At 41.4% G+C, this 20,135-nt stretch overlaps 1 long non-coding RNA gene across 1 annotated transcript; it reads right to left on the bottom strand.

The window, feature by feature from the left end:
• Window positions 1–1,009: 1,009 nt before the first annotated feature.
• Window positions 1,010–5,337, bottom strand: LOC309398319. Its single transcript, XR_014176386.1, has 3 exons — window positions 5,211–5,337; window positions 3,787–3,913; window positions 1,010–1,503 (listed from the first exon to the last, which is right to left on the bottom strand). It is a non-coding gene; the product is annotated as an uncharacterized lncRNA (long non-coding RNA).
• Between the last annotated feature and the right edge of the window lie 14,798 nt (window positions 5,338–20,135).

A 20,135-nucleotide genomic window follows, 5' to 3' on the forward strand; every position in this document is an offset into this window, starting at 1 on the left:
GGAAGGAAGGAAGGAAGGAAGGAAGGAAGGAAGGAAGGAAGGAAGATAGGTAGATAGGTATACCTTTTTAGGCTCTTTATGGTGTCTGGCTATAAGTCTAATAAATAAGTAAATATTCATCATTCAACATTGAAAACACAGTGATGAACTAAAAAACATAGCTGATAATAAGAAGGAAGTGAAAAAAGTGAGAACATTTCTAATCAATTTCAATTCTATCTTACCTCTTCTAGCCAACCTTTTTCCCCCCTCCCAAGTTATTTGGGCCTCTCATCCTTGTCTGATGGAAACAGACTTTGCCCATCTGCTTTTAGGGCAAAGGTGGCAACCCACAGACTGAGGAGAACATGCAGTTTTGAGATTAATTTCATGCAACCTTCAAGCTAATTCAAACCTTGCCTGTAAGAGATTGAGTAAGAAAGGAATCTGTTTCTATCGCTTGGGAGACAAAAAAAAGGAAGGACAAAAAAAAAGAGCAGAGAATTTGAGGGTCTGCACCCCAATTTTGGCTCTGTCAATCCTCCCTCTTCATTTTGACTGCTGTCTCCTCCTTGTAAGGTTCCCCTCATACATATGTGCTAGTCATTCCCAACTCTAGGGGGCAGTGCTCATCTCCATTTCAAAGCTGAAGAGCCAGCGATGTCCGAAGACGTCTCCTTGGTCATGTGGCTGGCATGACTAAATGCTGAAGGCACACAGAACGCTGTTACCTTCCCACCAAAGGTGGTTCCTATTTTTCTACTTGCATTTTTACATGCTTTTGAAACTGCTAGGTTGGCAGAAGCTGGGACAAGTAACAGGGGATCACTCCGTTACATAGCGCTAGGGATTCGAACCACCAAACTGCCGACCTTTCTAATCGACAAGCTCAGCCTCTTAGCCACTGAGTCCTTGTAGTTTGCACCCAAGTAAAGATAGACCAAGCAGGGAACGAGAGCTCATTTGCTATTTCTTTCTTTGTTCAAGGATGTTTATTTCTAAGGTTAGGAGAGGAAGGAGACAGATGAACACTGAAATGTTGGCATATCCGCAAGTCTAATTAAAGTACCCATATTCTGGACACTGTGTTGAGGGCACTGTAAGAATATTTAACACTGAGTGGTTTGCATCGGGATGCCGATTTGAATTCTTGTTTTTGGCACCCGAGGCTGAAAAAGTTCATGACTCCATGAAGGCATTCCTGGATTCTAAGAAGAATGTCTTTAGTCTCCGTTGAAGAATGGGCAGGACGCCATTTCCCTGGGCAAATAAAGCAGGGATTGTTCCAGAGTGGTACAGTTGCCAAAGATCTTGTCTCTATTTCACTCTTCAGAAGGGTCAAGACGTATGTTCGGTTGACATTCTTCCCACTCTTTCCAAGCGGATGGAATTCGGAACGATGGAGGGACATGTGTGGATTCTTGGGAGAATTTGTGGTTTTCGGAGATGCTACGCTTCTTGACATACGCAGAGTAATCCTTTCCCCAGGATGTGCTGCCCAAATAGGTGTGGCATGAATTGCTCCTATGTAAAAGAAGATGCATAGAAAATTACACATAGGTTCATCCATGACCTGAGCCAAGTTTTTTTTTAAAAAAAAAAATCTTTATTGTTAAAAATAAAAGTTGGACATGGTGCAATCAACCTGGCGTTATCTCCCCCATACAAAAAATAAAGTATTTTAAATACTTTATTAAACATGAATATCTTATGCATTCCACATACATTACTAATTATATACACATACTTAACCCCTTATAAATGTTACATTTGCATAATATAATGCATATATTATATCTTCTTTTGATCTGTACATCCTTGTTCTTTCTGTTCTGTCTTCTATACCTCCAAATCCAACCATTGGTATTTATTTATTTATTTTATTTATTTATTAGATTTGTTAGCCGCTCCCTCTCCACGAAGGGACTCGGGGCGGCGTACAATAAATAAAAAGCACATATTATTCAATTAAACATTACACGGAGGAGGTATAAAAATCACACAACAATCATTACAATACATAGAAATAGTAATAATAAGGTAAAAATTAAAATATCCCAATATAAAATTACAAGTTTAAAAGATTGCCAGGAGGATTAAAATGGAACTATGGTTGAGCCAGGCCGGCTAGTTGAAAAAGGTGGGTCTTGAGTTTTGAACGGAAGGAGTGGAGGTCGGTAGTAATCCTAATATCGGGGGGGAGGTCATTCCAGAGGGCTGGGCCCATCACAGAGAAGGCCCTGCTCCTGGACGTCGTCCTCTGGCACTGCTTAGTGGACGGCACCCGGAGAAGTCCCTCTCTGTGAGAGCGAATTGGTCGTAGGGATGTATGGGGCAGGATGCGATCCCGCAGGTAACTAGGTCCTGTGCCATGGAGCGCTTTGAAGATGGTGATCAACACCTTGAAACGCACCCGAAAAGCCACAGGGAGCCAGTGCAGCTCGCGCAGGAGAGGTGTTATATGGGAGTATCTAGTACTCCCCATAATCACCCGCGCGGCTGCATTCTGGACCAGCTGTAGTCTTCGGGTGCATCTCAAGGGGAGCCCCATGTGTGGTAAAATCTATTCCAAATCTCAAAATATTCTGCCTCTCTTTTGTTTCTTTAGTTTCAGTATCAGTCTATCACTTTCTGCCCAGTCTAATATTTTCTTTATTATTTCCCTTTCTAGTGGTATGTTCTCACTCTTCCATTGTTGGGCATAAGCTATTCTCGCTGCTGTTATGATATTGTAATGTTACATATGTTAACCCTTTACTTTGACCTTTTATCATTCTTAATAAGAATAGTTCTGGTTTAAATTCCCATTTCTGTCTGGTCATGTCTTCCAACCACATTTGAATCTTTCGCCAGTAGTCTTTTGCCTTTCTACATGTCCACCACATATGGTAGTAGGTGACCTGAGCCAAGTTTTGATCTCCAGGCAAGCTACATTTTAAGGCCCTGAAAATACCTTGACTTTCAAGATCACTCTGTCAACCTTAGCAGGTGGACCACACAGAAAGCATGACCAGATCACCTAATTCTATATTATTGTAAGGTTGCATTCATAGATTGTTTGCCAGTCTGAAAATCCAATCCTCTCCCCATATCCTTCAGACCCTGAGAAATGACCAGGCTGAACCCAAGGGAAAAAAAGTCTGTGCATGCGAACTCCATTAAAAAACGAAGAAAAATACATTTTTTCAGTGAAGATTGTTCTGCGCACATGCAGAACAGAAAATAAAGATGGCAGCGCCCAGGATAGGACCAGTATGGTCACATGTCTGGCCGAGTTACTACCTTCGCTCACACAGAGAGGGACTCCTCCGGGTGCCGTCCACTAGGCTGTGCCAGCGGGCGACGCCTAGGAGAAGGGCCTTCTCTGTGATGGGCCCGACCCTCTGGAATGACCTTCCCCCCGACATTAGAATGACTACGGATCTCCGCTCCTCCCGCCAGAAACTTAAAACCCACCTATTCCAGCTAGCCGGCTTGGCCTAATTCCACCTATCCCACCTCAGTTCTATTTCTAAATTTTTAAGATTGGTTTTAAGGTTTGCTTTTTAATTTTTATAAATTGTTCAGGGGTTGTTTAATTTGATTTTTACTTATGTGTATGATTGTTTGTATGTTTTAAATTTATTCCTGTACACCGCCCCGAGTCCCTCCGGAGAGAGGGGGCTGTCTAGAAATTTAATAAATAAATAAATTATTATTATTATTATTATTATTATTATTATTATTATTATTATTATTATTATTATTATTATTATTATTATTATTATTATTATTTGACTGAATCGGTCCATACTGGTAGGAACCCACCTCTGGGTTGGATGTGTCTTTAATGAACTTCCACCTATTACTTCTTGTCCTGCCCTCTGGTACTTTGGCGAATAGATCAACCCTGCTTCCTCCTTATTTCTCCCGCTGCTGGTTCTCGGAAAAGGGTCTACCTTGAAAAATGTAATTTGCAAGTGAGAAGACTATCAAATGGAGTGTTGGAGTCCCTTTACAAAATACCAGAATGATTCTCAGATCTTGGCAGGCTGCCCAGGCCTCCTAACAGATCCGTTCGCCCTGAGGAGAATATGACCTCTGGAGGAAAATGGCCTGTTTCAGTGTTTGCGACGGTTGCCTCTGCAATACATCGAGAGACGCTAGCCTAAGGAGGAAAATCCCCTTCCTCAATAATATCTCCACTTTCAAGAAGAGAGCAAGAAAGAGCTGTAGTGCTCTTCTGTAATCATGCAATTCACTCCCTTATGGAGAGGGGACCGCACATTAACACTGAAGCATGCTCAGGCGATGGAATCTGATTGGCGAGGGGAGGGGAGGACACCTCCAACTGGCAAGCTCTATTCTATCTTCAGCTCCCAGAAGGCTCTGCCATTTTTGAAATCTCCCCTCCTGTTGATTATATCAAGCTTTCCACTAACACCTATCATTTCAAGTCATCTACACTCTGCCTTCAAAGCCATCAAGAGGGGGTTTTTTCTCTCCCTCCTCCTCCCAGCCCTGGCCTCTCGCTCTGCGCTCTACACTTTACTGATCCTCCTTATTGAGTTTTCTCCCCCTGCTTCTTTGCAGTTTGTCATAACTCATAATAAAATGCTTCTTTTTCAGGCCGGGAGTTAGCCCAAAGAGTATCAGATCAATGCTTCAACCAAAGAAGCTGGTAGGGAGGCTGCATTTCAAGATTTGTTCTCTTTCACACACACATACACACACAAAGAATTTTTTAAAAAGCATTTCACTTGTTCACATCTTGGCAAAGGGACCAACAGTGGCAGACTAAAAGGAAGTGTCACCATCAATTTTGCATCCAGTGACATCTCAGTTCGAGAGTCCCTCTTTCAAGGGCTTCAACGTGTCCATCACCCCTATGAAGGACCCCGAGAATAAGTTGCTTCATACCAAAAAAAATGATGTTGGGACCCTTGAAAGAGTGAGGAGAAGAGCAATGAAGATGATAAGGGGTCTGAAAGATTATCTTGATGACAAACGTTGGAAGGAAATAGATTTGTTTAGTCTAAAAAAGAGAAGGCTGAGGGGTGACAGGCCAATACTTGAGTGGCTCCCACAGAGAAGAAGGGGGTCAACCAACTCTCCAATGCTCATGAGGGCGTTCACTGGCATCCTTCAGTCTCAAAGAACTGTGGTGCCATGCTCTGGAAAAGGGTCAAAGCTGGAATGTCCTCTGCAGAGCCCGAGGCCTGGGTAGATTAATATGGAGGATAGACTGTTACCCAAGCAGCAGGTCCCACTTCTCCACATCACTGAAATAGTCTAGTGGAATGGCAGAGTTGATACGATGGGTTCCAACTGCATCGCAACATGATTGTACAAAGTCACGAACTGCTTTTGGGATTCTGGCTGTGGGTTTTGCCTCGAGGTTGACTCCCGAAGCCGTTTCCAGTAGTGGATAGAGCCACGATGATGACAGGACAAGACGTAATGGGTGGAAGAATATTAAATAAATATCCAACCTGGAACTAAGGAAAAAATAATGATGCTATAGGGCACTGCACAGCAGAGCAACTAGACCCAAGAACAGTTTTTCCCCAAATGCCATCATTCTGCTAAACAACTAATTCACACAACACTGTCAAACTATTTGCTAAGTCTGTTACTATTCTTCTTCTCATCCTTCCTAGTACCCTATCTCTTCCCACTTATGACTATAACCATGTTGCTTGTATCTTTACAATTTATATTTTTAAATTTGTTTCCTAGTATGATTTGATTGCTTATTAGTAACCTATGACTATCACTAAGTTTTGTTTCTTAGGATTCTTTGTGAATGTATTTTATTTTTCTTTATGTACACTGAGAGCCTATGCACCAAAGACAAACTCCTTGTATGGCCAATCACACTTGGCCAATAAAAAATTCTATTTTATTCTATTCTACTCTACTCTACTCTACTCTACTCTACTCTACTCTACTCTACTCTACTCTACTCCATTCCATTCCTGACAGTGAAAATGGCTTGCATCTGGAAATTATGGGTGCTCCAACACTAGAGGACTCCAACACTATTTTCAAGAAGAGACTGGACAGCTATTTGTCGGGAGTGGTATAGGATTTCCTGCCATGGTCAAGGGGTTGGACTAAAAGACCTCCAAGGTCTCTTCCAACCCTATTTTTCTATGTTCTAAATAACACTGTAGAGACTTTAGTGTTCCTCCCCTCAAAAATCCAAAATATAGATCACAAGTTTGAATACTAGTCAATTTTAATCACCACTTATTTATTTATTTATTTATTTATTTATTTATTTATTTATTTATTTATTTGTCAACAAGTACAAGGAAACAAGTATCAGTATAGTCATGGACATGGACACATGAAAAAAATGGCATAATAAATGGATATAAATAAGCAAAACATAGCCATAAACACATACAAAGAGTACATATAAATGGGGACAGTAGGATAGGGACGGTAGGCATGCTGCTATGCTTATGCACCCCCACCCCCTTTAATATAATGAATTAAGGCAACTAAATGATTCACGGTTTCATCAGCAGAGTCCAACCAAAAAAAAAAAGGAAAAAAAGTTCCCATCTTCAGTATAAAGTGATAGCCATTTTTCCAAGCTCACGCAGAAGAGAATCTAGAATATTTCCAATTAATGGGGGGCCATGAACTGGCACATTTTCCAGGAATCTATTGACCTGGGGAGAGAAAGTGTCCTTCTCATGACTTACCTTAAACTAGAGTATATAAACTGAGAACAGAACTTCATCTAATCCTCAACTTTTTGGGTGCTTCCTCAAAAGGTTTTGCTCAAGGACTTTCTTAAAAAAAAATCTTTAGAAAACATGGCTTGTGTTCTTTTAAAAAAAAGGTTTTTTTAAAATTATTATTATTTTACAAACATATCAATGCATAAACAGTGTGGCACCTGGGTGTCATGCATTCTAATACAAATAAAACTAATGGAATTAGCCATAGTTATTACTTTCAACTAATGTATGTATGTCTAATAGTAATACATATTTATATTAAGTTGCAGTCTGCCATTATTCAATTATTCCATGTGCTCTCTTATTATTGCTCTTATTTTATTATATATACAGTATGTATAACCAATTTCATTGTATTTAAGTGCAATGACAATAACGATTATACTTATACGAGTGTATGTGTGTGTAGACTAATATTCCTTTTCCCTTATTTCTATTTCTTATTCTAACTTTTAATCATGTTAGTAAAAAAAAAACATTTTCTTTCTATTCTACCTAACTTTTAGTCATATTGAATGGGATGTGTCCTTTCCCATTTTTATAAAAAGTTTTTTTTTTATTTCTCATACATACATTCATAAATATATATGTGTCATAAATATTATTAGCATTATATGTTATCTTTTAATGTTTATGATTCCATCTTCCCCTAAAGATATAATAGTATATTTGAGCTTGCTTTCCTGCCATCCCATATATCCATCTTGTATTACAAAAATCCTACTTCTTCTTCCTCCTCTCTTTCTCCTACCCTCCCTTCTTCTCTATTTTCTGCTTTCCTCCTCTCCTTTCTCTTTTCTTCTTCCCCTTCCTCTCTCCTACTCCTCCTTTCTTCCTCCCCTTCCTGCCTTCTCTCCTACTCTTGCTACTCCTTCCCCTCCTTTCCCCTTTCTTCTTTCAGATGGGATGTGTTCTGATCAGACTGAATTGTCAGTTAGATTCAAATAATCAATCTGATTCAAATCATTTTAGAAAACTAAGATGATTCAATTCAACATCTCTATTTGATGCCTCGTTTGGGATTTATTCAATTTCCTGTATTGATTTGGAAAATAGGCTTTTTATAACTTTAAAAAAATGAAACCTTTCCAAATCATCAAATCAATTAAAAGGAATCCAATTAGATTTGATTATTCCAATTGATTTTGTCATCTCCTGGTACAGAAGCCAAGGGGAAGGGCATGTTTAATATTTATGATACACAATTATAATTTTACACCAGACTTCTTGAAGACTCTTGAATGGGGAACATGAAACCTGGTGATTTCCTTCAATAAATTTCATTTCTCCACATTAAGACTTGACTTAGTTCTTCAGATTTGCCTCCCCAGAATGACAATTAAGGCCTCTTTGTCTGTCCTTCATCTTTTACGTTGAAGAAAGACAGAAAGTGTTCTGCTTCCTTGAAATATCCTTATCTTTCTTTAGCATGCCTTTAATTCCCTCTGTAGCCAATTTTTTTTTTGCTTCTCGGTTAAAGCTGCTGTTGTCGTTATTGATGAGTTTCATTTTGGAACCCTTGGATGTATTTTGTTTGCTCGTTGCACTTGTAAGTATCTGTCTGGTTTTATTTGAAGCAGATTTGCTCAAAATATATCTGCAATTGTTTTTGTGTACTAGTTACGTTATGATCCGAAGCAATGACTATCTCTACAATAAGACTTACTGAGGTTCTTCCTAGACTGTAATCTTCAGATTCTTGTGTCTTTGCTAATGACACCAACACTTTGTATATGTGAGATGACGCTTGATCCTCGTGCCCTGATGTAGTAACAAAGCTAACCAAAAACAAAACAAGTTAGCTCGGCAACTTTGTGCGCAAAATGTAGTAAGAGGAAAAAGTAGTGAATATGTCTGCAGCCTTGAGTTACTTAAAAAGTAATAAAGGCGGGATAAAAAGCTAAGAGATGATGGATAAATAAATAAATAAATTGCATTTATTAAAAACTACACTCTTATGCCCATTTCCTTGCAAAACAATTAAAGACTATATTCTCGGAAGGGTATCCTTGGCACTCTTATCTATATGTAAAAAGCCAAATACCGCTCACTCATCATGAAATCTCTAGAACCATAAAGCCTACAAACTTGAAATTTGGCATGTATGTTTCTCCTGGTTTCTAGGTGCTCGCTAAGAAAGGATTTTTTGAAATGATCATTAGATCATTAGTATTTCTTATACAGTAATTAACACGCTCTGATACTAAGGAGTTAGACATTCTACTCCCCCTCCCCACCTGAAAAAAACTCTTTTCCAACTGCCAGTTGCCTCACATTCTGTTACCTCAGTTCAAACTGGCAGACATTCCACTCCTTCACTCAGGAGCGGTCTGGGGCTCCTTACAGTACTAAACATCGGTACCTCACCAAAATGTCTATGCCTTCCACCTATGGAACTGCTTCCAGACTCAAGGCGGTGGGAGCAATAATCCCTTATGTGTTTCAATCACTGACCACCACTGAGCCAACGGATTGAACCTGAGTGAACCAGATTTCTCCTGCATTGTCTGATCACATAGTTTCATCGCAAAGCCCGGTTATCCAGCTAGTATTTTATAAAGGGACTCTCTTTACATGGAATGGAATAGAATACAGTGGAGTGGAGTGGAGTGGAGTGGAGTGGAGTAGAGTAGAGTAGAGTAGAGTAGAGTAGAGTAGAGTAGAGTAGAGTAGAGTAGAGTAGAGTAAGCTGTCCAAAGACCTGCTGATTCAGTTCTACGGAGGAATTATTGAGTCTGTCATCTGCACCTCCATAACTGTCTGGTTTGGCTCTGCAACCCAATAAGACAAATGACTTCAGAAGATAATTAGAACTGCAGAAAAAGCAATGGCCACCAACCTGCCTTCCATTGAGGACCTGCACACCACACGAGTCAAAAAGAGGGCTGTGAAAATATCTACAGACCCCTCACATCCTGGACATAAATTGTTTCAACTTCTGCCCCCCAAAATGATGCTATACAGGGCACTGCACACCGGAACAACAAGACACAAGAACAGTTTTTTCCCCAAATGCCATCACTCTGCTAAAAAACTAGTCCCCACAACACTGTCAAATAACTTACTAACACTGTATTACTATTATTCTCTTCCTTTCTAGTATCTATCTCTCCCCACTTATGACTATAACTATGTTGCTTGCATCTTTCAATTTATATTGTTTTTATTGTTTCCTAGTATGATTGGTTGCTTATTAGTAACCTATGACTATCGCTGTTGTATCTTTTTATTCTTAACGAATGTATCTTTTCTTTTATGTACACTAAGAGCATATGCACCAAAGGCAAATTCCTTGTGTGTCCAATCACACTTGGCCAATAAAGTATTCTATTCTATTCTGTTCTGTTCTGTTCTGTTCTATCCTATCCTATCCTATCCTATCCTATTCTATTCTATTCTTTACTAGGTGAATATTCAGAGAATATCTAGACAACTTTTTAAAACAATATAACAAGCCAAAAACCAAACTGTCTGCAATAAATTGAAAATAACAACAATAAAAGTAAGGAACCACCCAAGGGTTGGCACTGCTGCTGGCATTACTGTTGGTTCAGTGAACATGCAATTTTTACTCCACACGCGTGTGCAGTTGTCCGTAAATAGGTCTGTGCATGCGCACAACATTTAAAAATGGAGAAAAATCATGCTGCGCCAACCAGGGGAGCGGTTCGGGGGCATGGCAGGCCTGGGCCACTGATGGTTCTGGTGACCCAGGCTGGTAAATCACTACCAGTTCACCCAAACTGGTCGAAACTGGAAGGAGCCCTCCTCTGGAACCACCCTGCCTGCTTTTAAACAATTGAAGTTAAATATTCCACATTATGCTTTTCCTCCACTTAGCATGAAATGTGTGGCCTCCCTTTTTAAATTAAATCTAGTTTTTTTTAAAAAAAAAACAATTTTTACATCAATGGAGGTCAGTATTGCAGGAAGCTCTTAGTTCTAAATTCAAAAAAAAAACCTTTAGAAATAAATCATTTTTAGCTAAATATGGATTTCAGCCTTGGCTTCAACCTATGTTGGGTCAGTGTGTGGCACCTCTGTTAGCTACAGATCCCATCTGTCATGTCCTTAATCGGTTCTCTGCCACATACACAGCAACATGGATTTGAGGGAGTGAGGTGTCATTTTCATATCAGAGTGAAAGACTGGGGGTTTGCTTCCATCAGCTAGCCATACCCTTACTGGGATTCAAACTTGGGCTGTTTTTACAAAACATTTAATCATTCCCCTGGCTCAGCTGATAAGGGAGGAGAGCTTGTGGCTTAGAGGTTAATATAACTGCCTAATATGTAAAAACAGCCCAAGTCTGAATCCCAGAAAGAGTATGGCTAGCTGATGAGAGCTAAATAGCTTGAAATAGATCTACACTAGTCTCCCTTCATTTATTTATCAGCAGAAATGCAACACACACACACACACACATACTTGTCATTGCTGGATGCATCTCCATGTCACACCTTATTATTATTATTTCCTTCTCTTTTCAAAAGCTAATCCCCAAACGTCCTCCCTTCTGCTTAAATATTAGAAACCCATTTAGTTTTGCATAAATTTTTGCTTTGCTTTCCTGATCCTTTATTTTTTTCCCTTCCCTCTTTCCCCGGATTCCTTTCCCTCCAGTTCAATCTCAGCCTTTGCACTGTGATGATACCCAATGAGGCCTTTTCTCCCCTCCCTTCCTACGGGTCGTACCAAAAAAAGGGGGGAGGTCAGTCTAATAATACATAAGGTCAGCGGTGGGAGCCACGGAGTTCCTCTGTCATTTTTCATTCTCCCTGGCAGCACTTTAATGACAGCTATGGCTAGCAGGGACGTGCGAGGTGGTTAGATGACGTTGCAAGCACATGGCCCAGGATTTTCAGGGTATCTGGGGGGCAGGGGGGGAGGCAGATTAATCCCGGTGGAAGAAATTCCAATTCATTGCTTAGCTTGGCCATGCCGGCACACATGCGGTGCAGCTATTTAGTCTCAGTGATGAATATAAAAATTAAGAAGCATGCACTAAAGCCCATTGAGAGACAGGTGGAAGATGGAAGGGAGGGGTCATAAGAGGGGGATCATGGTGATAATAATAACAGAACTGTAATCATCATCATAACGTCCATCAGCAAGCTATCACTCTCTGTACAAAGGGGGAGAAAAAAGATTGTTCCATCGACCCATTGTTGACTGCTATTTCAAAAACGGTTTTCCATTTGATTCTTCTTTTTTTTTCTCTTCTCTCTCGCTCTCTTTTAATATAGTGGGGGTTTTTTCCATTTAAATTGGGGAAGAAATCGAAGGAGGAGCATCCATCTCAATGGCTCTTCCCCATCTGGTTTTATTTTATTCTTTTTAAGTTTTGTATTAAATAATTGACACAACAATAGTAATGGAAACAGGCTAGGGCAAACGTTTTTGTAGTAAATAATAATCGCAGCAATAGTCATAGAAATAGAGCATGGCCCAAGAAAGAAAAGAAAGCACCATTAGTAATAGATGCCTTGGGTGCCATTCCAAAATATCTGAACAACAGAATAGCAGAGTTGGAAGAGACCTTGGAGGTCTTCTAGTCCAACCCCCTGCTCAAGCAGGAGACCCTATACAATTCCAGACAAGTGTCTGGACAAACATTTCATACAAATTGTTCAGACATTTAGTTGTCCATTTGTTTGAAACCCAAAGGTGCTTTTTCAAGAGGCAACTGGACTGTCTGATTTTTCTTTGAAGATGTTTTGCTTCTCATCCAAGAAGCTTCTTCAGATCTTCTGAAGCTCTTCTGAAGAAGAAGAGCTTCTTCTTCTGAAATGGTGCTTCATCTGGAGCAACCCTTGAATATCATGATGGTGGCACCGTGGTTAGAATGCAGTATTGCAGACAAACTCTGCTCATAGTCTGGAGTTCAATCCTGACCAGCTCAAGGTTGACTCAGACTTCCATCCTTCCAAGGTCAGTAAACTGAGGACCCAGATCGTTGGGGATAATGTACTGTAAACGTCTTAAAGTGGACTGTAAAGTGGTATGAAGCAGTATATAAATCTAAGCTATTGCTATTAGCATTGACAAAATCACTATCGGTCAACTGCAAGAGGCAGCTCTGCTAGAAACAGCTTACATCCTGTGACGCGACCTTTAACACCATGAAACAACACCTACCTATCCCTGGGTCTTAGGAAGGACTCAAAAGGTGGATAAAAATGCCAGTCTGAAAAAAAATCTGGCTGACTGTGAGCCAAACCATAATAATAATAATGAAACTACAAAGCATGGTGTCTGGTTCATGTTTAATTTAAACCATGACTCCGTACTCCATCGGCATTATTAGCAAATAAACATGACGACTGCCCATAATCTTGTATTTCCCTTTCTCTCTTTCTAATAATCTGATAGGGGCCTTCCAGCCACAAACTGAATAAGTCCCCAAAGGCCCCTAAAATTGCTTATCTTTGCTACTGATGTTATCTGCCATTGAATTCAGCACAACTTACCTCCAAGTAAGCATGCATAATTGAACAAGACTTGCCTTCAGAAATCTACTTTCCTTGGACAGGAGCCCAACGTTACAATACTAATGATGTTATCTCCTTTGGGTAATGAAACGCCGGCAAGAAAACCACCAAGCTCAGAGAGAGCACCAAGGAGCCCTCCGTTCAGCTCGGAGCTACAAATATTCGCCTTTAATGTTACAGCAACTTAATTTCCTACAGAAAGTCTGTTGCCAGGGCTGTCTTAACGCATGGGCCTGATGGGGCCTTGCCCGTGGGCCCGATGAGCAAAGGGGCCCCACGCTAACCTGTGTATGTTGACCCTTCAATGCACCTTGTATCATACAAATTACAGCAACACATGTATTACTTTTCTACTGCATTTTTAAAATTAATACTAACATGCAAATATATGTTTAATTTTATCGACCGTTTACATTTTTATTCCTGTGTGTAGTTGTCGTAGGGGCCCCAGTACACTGCTTTGCCCAGGGGCCCATAATGCTGTTAAGATGGCCCTGCCCATCGCTGCCAATTAGTGTCTTCCCTATATAACCCAAGTGAAGAAAGAGAATGGATATGATGTTGTGGTTTAGGTACTGGATTAAGAGAAAACCAACATTCTACTTGTCCCTTAGACACTTGTCCCTTAGAGGGTTGCAAAAGAGGAACACATGAGCCCAGGACACTACAACCGTCATAAATGGGAACCAGTTGCCAAGGGTCTGAATTTTGATCATGTGATCATGGGGATGCTTCAAAAGTCATAACTATGAAAAATGGTCATAAGTCACTTTTTTCAGTGCCATTGTAATAAAGTCACCAGAATTTGAGCTTAACATGAGGATATCTTGAAAATGGATGGTGATGGTAGTGGTAGGGGACACAGTGGCTCAGTGGCTAAGACACTGAGCTTATCGATCAGAAAGGTAAGCAGTTCGGTGGTTCAAATCCCTAGCGCCGCGTGACGGAGTGAGCTCCCGTGACTTGTCCCAGCTTCTGCCAACCTAGCAGTTCGAAAGCACGTAAAAAATGCAAGTAGAAAAATAGGAACCACCTTTGGTGGGAAGGTAACAGCATTCTATGCAACTTCGGCATTTAGTCATCCCGGCCACATGACCACGGAGACGACTTCGGACAGCACTGGCTCTTCGGCTTTGAAACGTAGATGAGCACTGCCCCCTAGAGTCAGGAACGTCTAGCACATATGTGCGAGAGGAACCTTTACCTTTATCTTGAAAACAAGCATTACACAACCACTGTGATGGTATGTTCAGTTTCTCCACTTGCACAAAAAACTACTTATTCACTGTTTCCAGTTTGGGATCAGAGGATTCCATTGTCTAGTCTGTAGAGACAAGTATTTTAGACTTTGAGGGAGAGCAATGATGATGATGATGGTGATGATGATGATGATGATGATGATGATGATGAAGAAGAAGAAGAAGAAGAAGAAGAAGAAGAAGAAGAAGAAGAAGAAGAAGAAGAAGAAGAAGTAGTAGTAGTAGTAGTAGTAGTAGTAGTAGTAGTCGTCGTCGTCAATTATTCAGGGGAAGGAGAAATCAAAGGGAGGAAGGCTTAAGCTCAAAGCCCATGCCTGCCAATGATAAAATAATTGTTACTCCAATCCCAACGGCTCTTCCAGTTTCATCTGGTTTTGACTGTTACTGAATGGTTGAAAAGGAAGGTGTTGCTAGGAGGACAAGAATGAAAGAAGACAAATTCCAGATGCCGGAGACCTCTTTCATTTCTTGCTACCATGGCCCATCATTAGATAGTTTTCCTCCCCAAGCAAAAGGTCAGAGAGTATAAATATAAATTGCATTCTGCATTACTTCTAGATGACTGAAGCTGTCAAAGCAATCATAGGAGTCTTCAGTCCCTCGTTCCACCACTTCTGCCCTGATTTTGGGCTATGAAGTCATGGGCGAATTGAACTTGACAGACCAGAGGAAAACGTCCAACAGAGACATATTGTTTTGCTCACAACGTGGGATGGCCATGGCAATACTTGACCCAAGGTGGGTGAAGACGTCTCCAATTGCTGGATGCCCCCATTTTTTTTTAAATTAAAAAAAACACGCAATCTTTCCAAGATGGTTGAACAAAAGCCTGAAAAGAATAGAGAGAATAGACATGTTCAGCATGTCAGAGGTCTGGTTGAGGAAGAGGGATTGACTATAATTATAAGTATAATCCCTTTTGGGAGAGGGGGCGGTCTAGAAGCATGAATAATAAATAAATAAATAAATAAAATTATTGTCATTGTACTTAAATACAACAAAATTAGTTTTAATCCAGGGATGGGTTCCTGCCAGTTCTAACCTCTTCTATAGAAGAGATTCCACAAATCTACAGTGCCATTTAGAACCGGTTCCAGCTCCCTCCCCCCGCCCGTCTGCACATCATCAAGATGAAGAGCAAGAGGAGGAATTCTGGGAGTTGAAGTCCACAAGTCTTAAAGCTGTCAAGTTTGAACACCCCTGGGTGTTTTTTTCTAAAGGGTTAGGGGTGCAAGGGTCTTGTAACTTGACAGCTTTAAGACTTGCGTGCTTCAAAGGCCACAGTTCCTGAGCCAACATTTTGGTTGCTAAGCAAGAGGGTTGTTAAGTGAGTTTCATCACATTTCACAAGTTGGCCATGCCCACCCGGTCACATGGCCGGCAAGCCACTCCCACCCGGTCACATGGCTGGCAAGCCACTCCACAAAGCAGGCCACACCTACAGAAGAGGTTCTAAAAATTTTTGAAACCCACCACTGTTTTAACCTCACTGGTGCAAAATTATAATGGAAACGAAAAAGAAAGAAAAAGAAAAAAACTGGTGCGTGCATGGAGTGATTGTGATTGTATTTAAAAGTCTCACAGCCCCAGGATAGAAACCATCTTTCGGCTGGCTATACTTTGATGCCTTCTGCCTGATGGTAGAAGTGCGAAGAGACACTGACCAAGGTGTGAATCATCTCTGAGTATCTTCCTTATTCTGCTAAAGCAGAGAGACCTGGCAATGTCATCCAGTGGTGTCAGAGGGCAACCAATGGTTTCTTGTGATGAATTGATCGCTCTCTGAATTGGCCTTCCTGTCCGCAGCTGTTAAACCAGCATACCATACTGTAATACAATATGTGAGGACACTTTCTATGGTGGACCGACAGAAAGAGGTCATCAGCCGTTGTTCCACCTGATTTTTTCGCAGGACTCTAAGGAAATGAAGTCTCTGTTGGGCCTTGCCAATTCCCAGGGACGTGTTGTTTTTCCAGGTGAGATCTTGACTAATAAGCCCTCCCAAGAATTAGAGGGTAGACTTATTAGCTTCCAAGAGTTTTAAAAATAAATAAATAAACCCAACTTGGGCTACTATGATCCCATAGGTAAAGGTTCCCCTTGCACATATCTGCTAGTGATTCCCGACTCTAGGGGGCAGAGTTCATCTCCGTTTCAAAGCCAAAGAGCCAGCGCTGTCTGAAGATGTCTCCGTGGTTATGTGGATGGCATGACTAAACAAGGCGCATGGAACACTGTTACCTTCTGACCAAGGGTGGTTCCTATTTTTCTACTTGCATTTTTTATGTGCTTTCGAACTGCTAAGTTGGCAGAAGCTGTGACAAGTAATGGGAGCTCACTCCGCTTCGTGGTGCTAGGGATTTGAACCACTGAACTGCCAACCTTTCTGATTGACAAGCTCAGTGTCTTAGCCACTGAGCCACTGTGTCTCCATTCTAATCCCATAGAACTCTCAAAATATTTATCAATTGAAAAAGCTATGGCATAGCCATCCCAGATTTAAACCAAAGGATCACCAGGCTGCCCTTCAGATCATCAAGCCTGTCCAAAGACATTTCCATGGTCATGTGGCCAACATGAAGTCACAGAGTGCTGTTCACAGTGAAGTGGTACCTATTTATCTACTTGCATTTGCATGCCCTCAAACTGCCAGGTTGGCAGGAGCTGAGGCAAGGATGGGAGCTCACACTGTCATATGGCACGTGGGTCTCGAACCTGGGCTGCTGGGTTTGTAGCCAACAAGCCCAACATCTTAATCACTGAGCCAGTGTAGCACAGGTTGGGAACAGATGGGAAAGAATGCAAAAGACACTTACCTGGTGTCTTTCAGGTGTTTTGAACCAACACTCGCATCTAAGCCAGCCCGACGGCTTAGTGATGGGAACAGTAGCCTCAAATATTTGAATGGCCAAGATGGCACATTCTTCAATGATAGTATTATTTAGGAATCAGATGTGAGATCCTTGGTTCTCTCATTAAGTGATGTTGTTATCTAATTTGGTTATATAACATCTACAAGAAAACCACCAACCTTAGAAAGCACCTGTCATGCTTGGGGCTCACAACCCCCAGACAGCACCCCAGAGTTTGGGGGAGCTGGTAGAGTTGTTAAAGAGGATTCAGGATAATTTCAGGGTCCCAAGTGACACCCCCAACGAAAGAAGACTCTGAAGCTTGAGTTTCCTCAAAGTTCCATTTTAGTCATATTGGCCCATCTGGGAAAACCTGAATCTGAAAGCTTCCAGGTTTTCCCCGCCCCACAAAAAAAGGTTCAAGTCCCTGCCCAGCACCAAAGTGTCCACCACATGGCCCAAGCAGGCACCATCCAACTCTGGAGATGCCTCCCAGTTACACCATTGCAGCTGCAGGGCAAGGTGGCCTTGACTCTCTGAGAAAAGAATGTTATTTTGACTATATCTCACCCATACTCTATAAAATCTCCCTCCCATTTTCCCACAGTAGAAAATGTGACCGGCACAAAGGCCTGCAAAAGATGGCTTCCACGTCTGACAGCACCATGGACCCCATAGTTCAACTTGGATCTACAAATATTCATTATGAACCAGAGTTTCCTAGGGGCACTGAGCAGTTCCACGGGGAGGGGAACCCTCCTTCTTAGCATTTCCATCAAGTGTATTTCTGATAATATATCAAAACCACAGAGAGGTGAAATTATCTCCAATGTCTTCTTGCATGTCAGGACCATAACTAACAGAAAGAATGATGTATTCTGGGATAAAAAGTGGGGAGGAAGGTTCAGATGAACTTTCTACCTACAGCCCTTCAGTTTTCAATCAGCCCTATGAATTGTCAGTGGTCTATTTCAGGGGTCTCCTGCTTGAACAGGGCTTTGGACTAGAAGACCTCCAAGGTCCCTTCCAACCCTATTATTCTATGTTCTATGAAGTTGGGAAACTTCAAGGGCAGCTGAAAACATTTTCTCATGAACCATTTGGTGACAGTAATTTATTTAAGTGCTTAATCTGTCCAGGACTCTAGACATGCTGATCTCAAATTCTTAATGCTCAGGAGAGCTCAGGCTGAAAAGCCAATGTTGGACCACAGAATGAAGTCTCCCTTTCCATTAGTTTTCCTCTGGGCTTATTACCTGTCACGGCACCTGATCCTTCAATCATCTCTAGTGCCTCCCGAGTAACTCTAGCTTCCCAATTCAAAGAGCTCCTCAAATACACCCCCTTGATCTTGCAAATGTGTTTCCTCCACACCCCCACCCCCACATAAGCAGTTCCAATTCAGCTCCGTTTGAATAACACTTCACATCTATGCAGGCAAATTTCCTCTTCAAAAAGGCTGCATATAAATGCTGATTAATGTTTCGGAATACACACTGTTACAGGAAAAATAGGACCTGTTGTTGGCACAATAAGGGCACTTCACCATACCACCAAAGCACGGGGAGGTGCTGAGTTCACAACTCTTCAGCCTCTCCCTTCAAGCTTCCCGGGGCCCATCAGGCACTGCAAAACAAGGCAGGGTTGCCCAGGGAGTCACTGACTTTCTGTGCCTGTTAACTAATCACCATCTAAAGGAGAGAGAACAGATTGATAACATGCCATTATAATTTCATAAGAAAACCCGAAAGCTTTTACTGGTTTTCATCAAGGGGATAAAGTTATTAGCCAGAATTGGATCTCCTTCTGATATACCATATGTTGAAGAGCTGTGCTTAAAAGAGTATTTTTTACTAAACCGCTACTATGGGTTTTTTATTTTTTTTAAAAAGAATAATCTCTTTTTCCTACAGCCAAACACATCCTCACTTGGAACTAACATCTTCCAAGCAAACAAAATTCTCAGCACAGTGAAAAAGCTGAAGGATCCAGCTGGTTATTTATTTATTTATTTATTATTCGTATTTATAGACCGCCCCTTCTCCCGAAAGGGACTCGGGGCGGTGTACAGTCACTAAAATGCGTTATAAAATACATACATAAAACAGTTAAATAATTAAATACGTAGGTGGAGGAGGTTGCAAGACTGTATATAGAATAATAAATATAGTACATTAAAAGCTTATTAAAACCCCAAACCCAATTAAAATGAATAAATCCCCGGGAGGTAAAACTAAGAAAGTGCCAGGCCAGCTGATTGAAATAGGTGAGTCTTTAACTTTTGCCGGAAGGAACGGAGGTCGGTGGTAGTTCGAATGTCTGGGGGGAGGTCATTCCAGAGGGTTGGGCCCATCACAGAGAAGGTTTATGGGGAAAGGGGGCTTTAGGATTGTGAAAGATCCGGTTCTGGATGATGTTGTACCCCATTCTAAAACAACAACACCCAAGCCCATAATCCTTGACTCTCGATTGTCTCTGGTTTGCCAGATGGCAACAGCTACAAGAAAACACATTGACACTGTTATGTTTTGCAATCAGCTGCAGCTCTTTCTCAGCTGGTCATGCTTGGTGAGAATTATCCCTTAATGTAACTATAACCCAACTTGACCGGAGGGTTGAACATAGAACACAGAAACATACTGCTGAAAGAGACCACTGTTGTGGTCTGTTGGCCACTGGCCCCCCCACCAGCCAAATCAGAGGAGGAGGAGACATGGGAGTCGGGGTCAGTATCACGGCAACCTGGGAGCTCTGAGAGGGAAGAGGGAATGGAGCTGGCAGAGAGGGGGGGAGAGAGGGGGGAGAGAGAAAGCGGGGGGA

This window comes from Natrix helvetica, assembly GCF_964273705.1.
Source record: "Natrix helvetica genome assembly, chromosome: 12".
In the NCBI taxonomy this organism is placed as follows: domain Eukaryota; kingdom Metazoa; phylum Chordata; class Lepidosauria; order Squamata; family Natricidae; genus Natrix; species Natrix helvetica.